The sequence below is a fragment of the Balaenoptera ricei genome, chromosome X (assembly GCF_028023285.1).
Source record: "Balaenoptera ricei isolate mBalRic1 chromosome X, mBalRic1.hap2, whole genome shotgun sequence".
NCBI classification, from domain to species: domain Eukaryota; kingdom Metazoa; phylum Chordata; class Mammalia; order Artiodactyla; family Balaenopteridae; genus Balaenoptera; species Balaenoptera ricei.
The window spans coordinates 80045955-80054531 of record NC_082660.1 but is presented as its reverse complement, the minus strand read 5'-3'; the positions used below and the strand labels follow the sequence as shown (position 1 = coordinate 80054531).

The following is an 8577-nucleotide window of genomic DNA, read 5'->3' as shown; positions in this document are numbered from 1 at the left end:
AAAATCTAGAAACTAAAAGGTATGGTTTACATAATCTTTTAAGGAAATCTTTGTGGGTTCAAAATGATTCATTCTTTCAACTCAAAACAGTAATATTACAATGTATGTTAATGATTTATGTAATTCTACTGTAATCTATATATGAGTATATGAAATAAAGAAAGCACGAGATGGTGCTCTGTTTACTTGGCTGAGTCCACGAGTCTCAGTCTCCTTCCTGTTGACTTGGCTGAGTCCACGAGTCTCAGTCTCCTTCCTGTTGTTCATCACCGACGCTGTCCATCCTTTTGGGGTATCCTGGGTCCTGTTGGAGCTGGACTCCGACAGTTCTAGAGACCTTCTGTGTGTTTAACTTTTGCTATTTTTGTAGATATAGCTTCTGGAACCATAGTTCTTAGACACAAAATAGGCAAGTGTGTCAGAAGGTGGTGCACTTGTCTCTTTGGAGCATAAGGGTCCCAAGCCTTGGGTCTCTTGGAGCCAAACTGATACCAAGGGGGATATGCCAGTGGTTTCAAGGTTGTGTAGTGTTGGACAGTGTACCTCATTGCATGAAAAGTTTCTTGAGTTTGGCAGGTGACCTACTGTAAATTGAACCCATTCTGTGATCGACTTATCTTAACACAGGAGTCTTAGAGTTAGGTGATAAGTGCTTTAATAGCTTTTAAGTGCTTGACAAATGTCCACCATTTTTGTGACTTTTTGGCTTCTGAGATTCTCATTAGCAATAGGTTTTATGTACCCTAAACAAGACAAATAAACATGTGCACCATAACACACTAGCAGTAATCAAGAGATGTTACTGTGGCCTGGCCTAAAGAAAGCCCGGTGCACACCATCAATTCCCAACATAGAACCTGCAACTGGGGAAAAAAGTGAACCAGCAGACCCCAAAGATGGATACTGTGGACTGATTCCAAACAAATGGGAAACTTCAGCTGCTACCTGCAGTTCCTAGCATTGAATCTGGGAAAGGATTCCAAGCAACTGGGGAATTATAGACTAAACTGACAGCAGTTCCCAGCATGGAATCTGGGACAGAAACAAGGGCTGGGGTTTTCCACTCAAATGGGGGAGTTGTGGGCTGAACCAAGGTCTAGGGGCTTGCGTTTTGACTGGAACCATCTGCTAGTTCAGGCTTTCCTAGACTGGAAAGCCAATTAGATCGAGAACTTGAAGCAAAGTGAGTAGAGCTCAGAAGAGAAATTTCCTCACAGCTTTTGGAAAAGGCAAGAAAGACAAAGAATGCAAAGGGTTCACAGGTATCAGTGCCTGGGTTTCTCTTTGACCCCCAAGCTGTCAGAAGTCTCCTTCAGTCCTGCTGCTCCCACCAAATCTGTTAAAAAAAAAAAACTGTATTCAACTGAATAAATTTACAATCTAATTGGCTTTATTTAATGATACTAAATCAGGTAGCATCCTATTTTAGCAGATAAAAAGAAGCTCTGAGAAGCTGTATAATATGGAAGATTTTATAGGCAGAAGGAGGCAGGGCAAGGAAGTTATTCTAGCAAAGAGTGAAATGTTTCAGATAGAGTCACCTTCTTTTGGGAAAAGGTGGTGGTCTATCAGGCAGATTACCTCACTAGTGCTGACCAGGTACTTCCAGATTGACTGGTTAAAGATCACACTTCCGGGAGAGGCTGAAATTGCAATTTGGTTAGGTATTAAATCTTGGTTTACTGATGGGGGCTTAGCATAAGTGACTCCATTTTGAGCCTATTGTTTCTTTTTTTAACAGGTATAAGAAAAAAAAAAAAAAGCTGTGGGAGTAATGGATATGCCCACTATCTTAATTTTGGTGATGGCTATAAGGGTGTACACGTATGTCAAAACTAATCAAATTGTGCATTTAAATATATACAGTTTATAGTATGTCAATCACATCTAAATAATGTCACTTAAAAAGAAAACTATCAGTTATGTGTTACTACAATCATAAAACTAGGTAATTACATAAAGATTCCCTGGAGTAATACTTTGGATTGGATAGTAAGAGAATGCTTCGCTGTGCCTTTTAAAATGAGACCTAAATGGTCAAAATAAGCAGATTAGGAAATGTCATTTTTCATGCAGAGGTATAGCTAATTTAAAGGTCATAGACAAAACTACCTGTTGTGGTTGAGGAACATAAAAATGTTAGGGTAGAATATTGTATTGAGAAGGAGGGTGGTAGTATATAAGTTTAGAAAAGTACTGGTCAGATCTTATGAAAGATGTTGTAGGGCATGGAAAAGGGTTGTTTCACCCCTCCCCAGGTGTAATGGGAAGCCATTGACAGGTTTAAATAATAAATTGACACGACCTCTTTCTCTTTATAAACATCTAAAATTATGTTTATTAGTATCATCCAGGACCCAGATGTTCAGTATTCCTCCTGAAATTATACATAAACAAATGCAAATGGATAGAAACCATCTCAAAATTTATATAACAAAACAGCACTACATCACAAAAGCATGTAAAATTACAAGAAGGATATTTTAAAACATTTGGCACTTGAAGATAATGATAATAAGAATCTCAAAACACAGAAAATTGCCAAAATACTCCCTAAATTGTTAAGCAGAAAAACATATAATCCTAATAAATGACAGTTTGGGTTTTATAATTCAAAATGGAATTTGAACAAATTAGATAATTGGTACTGAGGTGCAAAGTTTAAGTTTCTGCTTTTCTCATGTCTATTTGATTTGTAAAGGGGTAAATCACAATATAGGAAAATATACACTATTTTAAGTGTGACATTATAATCTTAAAAGATAACTTAATTAATTAAAAGAACTACTTAACTATAATGAAGAATCTCAATTTCCCTAAGCAGTCCATATTTAGATAAATGGAAAAAGACATATACAGCCAACACTTTCATAGAACCTTCCTTGGGAGTGATATCAACAAAAATTTTAATATGGCAGTCTTGAATTTAGGCCCAAACTTTTGTAGATACATTGTTAGTTCTCTTTTAATGTGAAAACTACAAATATAACTGCTATTACATAGTAATGGGAATTAAAGAATGTAGAGTACTTATGTAAAGATAAGAACATACTTTTCTACTAGTCCTTCAAAGACACACTTTTAAAATGTTTGATTCTCGGCCTCTTTTTCCACCATGTGTGGACACAGCAAGAAGGTAGGCATCTGCAAGCCCAGAAAAGGGCCCTCACCAGGAACAGAATTGGCTGGTATCTTGACTTTGGATTTCCCAGCCTCCAGAACTGTGAGAATTAGATTTCTGTGGTTTAAGCCTCCAAGTCTATGGTATTTTTTTATGACAGCCCAAGCTGACAAATACAAATTTTGGCACCAAGAAGTGGGATGCTGCTATAACAAATACCTAAAAATGTAGAAGCAGCTCTGGAACTGGAGAGTGGGTAGAGGCTGGAAGAGTTTTGAGGTGCACGCTAGAAATATGGATGTTAAACATGATTCCAGTGAGAGCTCAGATAGAAAAGAGGAGAGATGGAGAGAAAGTTTCCATCTTCTTAGAGAATACATAAATAATCATGAACAAAATGTTGGTAGAAATATGGATATTAAAGGCCATTCTAGTGAGGTCTCAGAAGGAATGAGGAATAGGTTATTGGAAACTGGAGGAAAAGGGACACTTGTTTTCATGTGGCAAAGAACTTGACTGAATTGCGTTTTATGTTTTGTGGCAGGAAGAATTTATAAGCAATGAAATTGGATATTTAGCCAAGGAGGTTTCTAAGCAAAGTGTTGAAGGAGCAGCGTGGTTCCCCCCTGGCTGTTTATAGTAAAATGCAAAAGGAAGGCAATGACTTGAAAAAGGAATTGTTAAACAAAAAGGAACTTAAGAGATTTAGAAAATTCTCAGTCTATTCATATCACAAAAAAAAAAAAAAAAAGAGAAAGCTCGTTCTGAACGGAACACTAAGGGTGTGGCTGAACAACCATTAGATAAAAAGATCAGGGGTGAGACTCATGGATTTAATCAGCCATCTCAGCAGAAGCCAGGAATAGAGATGGGATTACTAACAGGTGGGACTAAAGGAAACAGGAAAACGTGGGACAGAATGAAGGAAGGCTATTGGACTTCTTAGATCCTACAGGAACGGATCATGAGCTATTTGACTGAGAATATATACTATTCTTAAAGAAAAGGAAAAAATAATGCCAAAGGTGATTCAGATCTTCTTCGGGGTTGCCTCCTCAGTTTCAAAGGCTGGGGCTACCACCTTGGTTTCAACCAGCCAGATGGTCTCTGCCTGAAGCCTCAGAGGTGGGGCCACCCTGCAGAGCCATGGGATTAGGGGTACCTGTAGCCTTGGGAGCACACCTTGCCCAGGAGAGCCTGATGGGTGGGACCACCATGCCAGTGGGTCCAGAAGGCAGGGCCCTGCCCCTGTGGGTCCGGAAGGAGGGCATTCAGTCAAAGAGGAGCCTTAAGATTTAATGGAATTTGTCCTTCTAGGTTTTGGACTTGCTTGGGACGCATCATCCCTTCTTTCTTTTCTATTTCTCTATTTTGGTATGGGAATGTCTATCCTATGCCCATCCCACCATTTTATTTTGGAAGCACGTAACTGGTCTGATTTCACAGGTTTATAGCTGGAGAGGGATTTTTGCCTCAGGATGAATTATATCTCAAATCTCACCAATTTAGATATTTAAACGAGACTTAGACTTTAGAGTGGATGCTAGATGAGTTAGAACTTTTGCGCCTGTTTGAATGATATGAATGTATTCGGCATGCGATAAGGACATGCATTTTGGAGGGCCAGAGGCAGAATGCTATGGACTGAATTATGTCCCTATAAAATTCCTATGTTGAAGCCCTAACCCCCAAGTGTGATGGTATTTGAAGATGGGACCTTTGGGACCCTAGGGTTAAATAAGGTCATGAGGGTGGGATCCAAATCTGCTAGGACTAGTGTCCTTATAAGAAGACACACCAGAGCTTGCTACCTCCCTCTCCACCATGTGAGGATGCAGCAAGAAGGAAGCTCTCTGCAAGCAAGGAAGAAGGCTCTCATCAGGAATTGAATTGGCCGGCACCTTGATTTTAACTTTCTAGGCTCCAGAGCTGTGAGAATTACATTTCTGTTGTTTAAGCCTCCCAATCTATGGTATTTTGTTATGTCAGCCCACGAAGACTCATACACATATTAACATGCATCATACACATATACAATGATTCATAATTGCATTCACCCTACAGAAATAACAAGAAGGCATAAAGCTGTGTGTATAAGAATGTTCATTGTAGCAATCTGTAATAGCAAAATAAAGAAACAGCATTGTATTAGTTTCCTAGGGTTGCTGTAGCAATGTATCACAAACTGAATGGCTTAAAAGAACAAATGTGTTATCTCACAGTTCTAGAAGTTAGAAGTCTGATATCAAGATGTCAGCAGGACCATGCTCCCCCTGAAATTTGTGGGAAACCTTCCTTGACTCTTCCTAGCTTCTGGTGATTTGCTAGTAATCTCTGGCATTCCTTGGCTTGTAGATGCAGCACTCCCATCCTCTGTTTTTACATGGAGAATATATGTCTTCATATCATCTTCCTTCTGTACATGTCTGTCTCTGTGTCCAAATTTCCTCTTTTTATAAGGACACCAGTCACATTGGATTAGGGCCCATCCTAAAAAAAAAAGAAAAAAAAAAAAAAAAAAAAAAAAATGTTTGATTCTCATATTCCCATACTGTGAGTAATTGATTACTCTTCACTTTGTAAAGTCACTGGGCTATATGAAATTTGATTATTTTGATTTGAAATTCAGTTGTGAATGAAAACATTCTCAACTATTATGATTCCCATTGTAAGTATGCAGGGTATGTAGACAAAATGTTTTTTTTTAATCAGCTAGCTATATGAAAAGATAAACATTGTAATAGTCTATGTGATCAAACATGTGCAAAAGAAAAAAACTACGCTTCAAGAAGAAAAGTTATAGACCTATGAAAGTGATAAGAACACATTTTTAAAAAGTATTTACTTTGAACCATTCAGAATGTCAACAAAACTGTTGCATTCTTTTTCAATTACAGTTATATTCAGTTAACAGAACAACAATTATTTCCTACATGCTGCATCAGAGGTAACTGAAGATAAAAAACTACCATCCCCATATATAACTAATTTTTGCTGTAAACCAACAAGAACCTGCTTTCCTTGTCAATTTACAGCTCCACACGGTACCAAGCAAGATTAGTGGCTATTAAAAATATCACTAGGACAGTTCTATCTAAAGACACATTTGGTAGCATGTTAACTATACAAGAAAGACACTGCACATTTTAAAAACAAATCTTAAACAGGTTTACATTTCAGTTTTTGTTTTTGTTTTTATTTTTAATTTAAAAGGTGTGATTTGTGTACAGGGAGGTCAAAACATTTCTAGATAAGAAAAAAAAATATTAGAGCTAACATTCATCATCATTTTCTTCATTATCATCTTCATCTTCCTCCTCCTTATCTTCTTCTTTTTCCTGCTTATTTTCAGTCTTGAAGACTCCACCTTTTTTTTTTTTTTAACGACATCAGGCTTTCTTTAACTTGGTATGCAGTAATATCCTTTTCCTATTTTTCTTTTACCTTAGCAACCCTCTTTTCATAAGTCTGCCTGTCATCTGAAGCAATGTTATTCCACATTTCTCATTTTCTTTGCAACATCACCAATAAACAGGGCAGGGTGTTCTCCTTTGATTTTGGGGTAACACTCAGAACAAAACAAGAAAAAGGTCAGCAGAAGCCCCTTGGGTGCACTGGGATCCTTGTACTATTTTTTTTTTTTTCTTCTTCTTTAAGAGGGATAGAGGTTTTTCATTTCCCTTTCATAATGGGCCTTGTCTGCCTTAGCCATATTTTCAAATTTTCCTTTTTTTCAATAGATATGTGTTCTACCTTTGTAGGCATTTCTTAGAAAACACTGAGAAGCTGACTGAAGCATCTGGATGATGCTTCTTGTGCTCTTCCAGGCAAGTTTGCAGTAGGAATGCATATGATTACTTTTTGCCTCTCAGCTTATTAGAATCTTTATTGACTTGTTTAATTATTTTTTTTTAGCAAGACACAGAGTCATCCAGTGCCTGTCCTGATCTCACATGCCCTGGAGCTATCTATATGGAAATTAATGGACTTCAATGAATGTGAGAACTCATTTATTTTTAAAAAAGTTCACATAGGTAGTTGTGTGGAGAAAGCAGTATAGGATATCATAAATGGAAACAGTGAGACCAGTTAGGAATCATAGTCTACGTGACAGATAATACTAACTTAGATTAGAAGGCTAGGCCTAGAAGTAGATATAAGTGGAAAAATTTGGGGGTATATTGTGGAGGCAAAGTCTATAGTATTTGTGGTTTATTGGATGTAGGGATGTGAGAGAAAGGAATAAATAAAGGATGTTTTCTCTTTTCCCTTTTCTTGAGACCCCAGTTGGATGGTGGTAACACTTGATGAAGTGGGCAGACCTTGGATAGGGCAGGTGGGGTGAAGAGAAATCCTGTTATCTTTTTGACATGTTAAGATTTAAATTCTTATTAGATATCCACAGGAGATGTCAAGTAGACGATTAGATAAATGAGTCTAGAGATTAAGAGAGAAGCCAGAGTTAGTATAAAAGGTTGAGAATCACAAGATTATGAATGGTAATTAAAGCCCTGGGATAGGAAGAGATTATGTGAAGAAGGTGGAGATACAGAAAAGAAGAAGCCCTTGAATGGAGCCCTTAGAAACTCCAATATTTAGAAGTCAACCAGGAGAGGAGAATTCATCAAAACAAACAAACAAGCAAAACAAACAACTGATAAAGTGCTGCTTGTGAGGTTGAAATAAAACCAGGAGAGTTTGGTATTTGAGTAGCCAAGAAAGGAAAGTGTTTCCACAAGAATATTACAACAACTGCCTCAAGTGCTATTGAGGGAGCACAGAATAACAATTATAATAGACAGAAAAGAGGACATAATTTGAGTATCTGGAGATTAATACTATAAACATCTCTTTCAAGAAGTGTGACTTTGAGAGGATAGAGAAATGGATGGCAGCTGAAAGTTAATGTGGGGTCAAGAGTAGTTCATTTCATGATGGACACTATAACTTTGTGTCTTACTCCAGATATTTCCATAGCCTACTTTCTTCTTCCAAATATTTGCTCAAATATTTTCTTCTCAATGATACCTATACTGACAACCCACTTGAAACTTGAACCGTTTCTCCAACATTTTCAAATACTCTTACCATGTTCTATTTTTTCCTTAGCACTTATCATCCTCTAACTTTTTGTATGTTATATTATGCATATATACATTATATTTTATACATAATATATACTTTGTATAGTATATATTTTGTTCAGTTACATATTACGTTTGTTGTTTATTTTACCTCCTCCATTAAAGCAGATATTTTTATTTTATTTGTTTACTACTATATGCTTGGCACTAGAAAAAATATAATAGAGAGTAATAAATGTTTCTTAACTCACTAAATTAATGAATGATCTCAACATGATTTATGGTGATAGGAATTATCTAATAGGGAAAACAGTTGATGATACAGAATAGGAGACATTCATAAGAGTGAATTAGTTGAGAATGTGAGAATAA

General features: G+C 36.9%; 1 pseudogene; it reads right to left on the bottom strand.

Annotated features, from left to right (window-relative positions):
- Nucleotides 1-6405: 6405 nt before the first annotated feature.
- On the bottom strand, nucleotides 6406-8212 carry LOC132357106 (high mobility group protein B1-like; annotated as a pseudogene).
- Between the last annotated feature and the right edge of the window lie 365 nt (nucleotides 8213-8577).